Below are 1,872 nucleotides of genomic sequence, written 5' to 3'. Positions count from 1 at the left end.
CTTTTTTACGAATTGTCATGTTTTCAGCCTCTAGCAGTGGGAAGAGCAACTGTTTGTTTTTTTTAACTACAGAAACACGTGCACAAGCACCCACATACATCTGTGCTCTATCACACATTGCATTTAAATCCCATACAGCCCATAAGGTCACACAGCTGGTTTGCATAAGCAGTAGTAATGACATCACTTCAGACTGTTGTCTTTCACAGTTTGGGTGCGGCAGCGAAAACATACCAGCTGTCTTTTCTAAATGCCAAAGGACATGTTCATGAGCACCATTACAGTCTATCTGAATGAATCTACACACCATCCATCATCATGTTCATACACACATTTCTAATTCGTTGTCTGTCGCCATGAACCGCATGTGACAGTGTGACTTGTTTATTTCCCATCCACTAGCACCCACCACAAGATCGAGCCCCATGTGCATTCCTACCCTGTCCTGTCCCTTTCTGCACCCTACAAGAAAAATATTTCCTCAAGGCCATTGAGCAGTGCTCATGAACAGTACGGTTGTCACAATGTGCCACAACTGTAAAGCCATAACAAAAAGCACACATCATAGATATATATACTGTATGTATATATATATTGGGTTAAATGTGGTCATCTAAAATGTGAGACTGCAACAACTGCTGAGCGGTGTTAATCCCAGTGGACGTGAGCATTGCTGTATGTGTATACACTCAGACATCTCTGTTATTTCTAACCTATGTGGACTTAAACTCTGTGAGGTAAAAGCCAAGATATTTTACACACCAACAGACTCCCAACAGACTTTGTCTGCTCTACGTTTAATTACTCCTCAGGCTCTCCTGTCTGTCAAACTTACAAAAATGACACGCAAAGATATCTATTTTCACTTTCTCCTAAAAGCGTCTAGCCATGCAGATTTAGTTTGCCGAGGTTTTGCTGAGATATGGATCTCTGGGTTTTCTGCCGACACCTTATTTTTGTCTTTTTCCTTATTTGAATCATTGACTATATTTTTGAAAGATATGTTTGCTGAGGATTTTGTCTTTGTTGGTTCTTTTTCCTGTACTAAAATTTACATCTTATTTATTTTCTTCTTCTTTTTTAACCAAAACACCCCGATGAATGGAATTTGCTTTGTGCTGCTCACAGCATTTCAAAAAGCAACAGCATCTTTTTCTTTGTTCACAACAAGGCCTTTATATTATGGAGTGACATTTTTCAATGGAAATCCATTAAACTGTGTTATATTGAGGTTTGTGACGGAACAAATAAAACCAATGCAATCTATCTGGCCAGATACCAGAAGTAAGTGAATAAAAAAAGTTTTATTTGGAATCTGGGTGACCTGACCCCTTATATTTTCCACCCATCAACCCTTTGTGACCCCACAGTATATCCCTCCAAATCTTCTCTTCCACAAGTTCCCCCAGCTCCAGCATACTCCCCTCCCATCCTTCATCCCAGCCAGCTTTCAGTTCCTCCACCCCTCTATCCCTTCATCCAGCCAAGAGTAGTGTATGTGCAGTGGAATCTGGGATTACGAACAGACCTCAGCCGGTTGTTTTTATTGTGGGGTGGCTCCCCCCTCGGCGTAGTTACAGCTGCCTAATACGTCATGTTTTCCTTCTCCGTGCCAAAGCATGCCCCTTCTAAACTCATTGAAGGTAAGATAATATTGGGAGGAATGGAAGGGTGGGAGGTAAAGGCAAGCCCACAAGACAATTAGCGGGACCCTTGGGTCAGGAGGTGGGGTCTGCAGGGTGAGCCTGTGATTAAAATGAAAAGCTGATCAGTCTTCAGGTTCATGAAAAGTTTACAGGAATGCCAGAAGGCAGTTTAAGCAAAGGAGTCCATCAAGTTTTTGATCTGGCATTAAAATGACATTAAAAACCC

This window comes from Etheostoma spectabile, chromosome 7, assembly GCF_008692095.1.
Source record: "Etheostoma spectabile isolate EspeVRDwgs_2016 chromosome 7, UIUC_Espe_1.0, whole genome shotgun sequence".
NCBI classification, from domain to species: Eukaryota; Metazoa; Chordata; class Actinopteri; order Perciformes; family Percidae; genus Etheostoma; species Etheostoma spectabile.
This window is presented reverse-complemented; position numbering follows the sequence as displayed.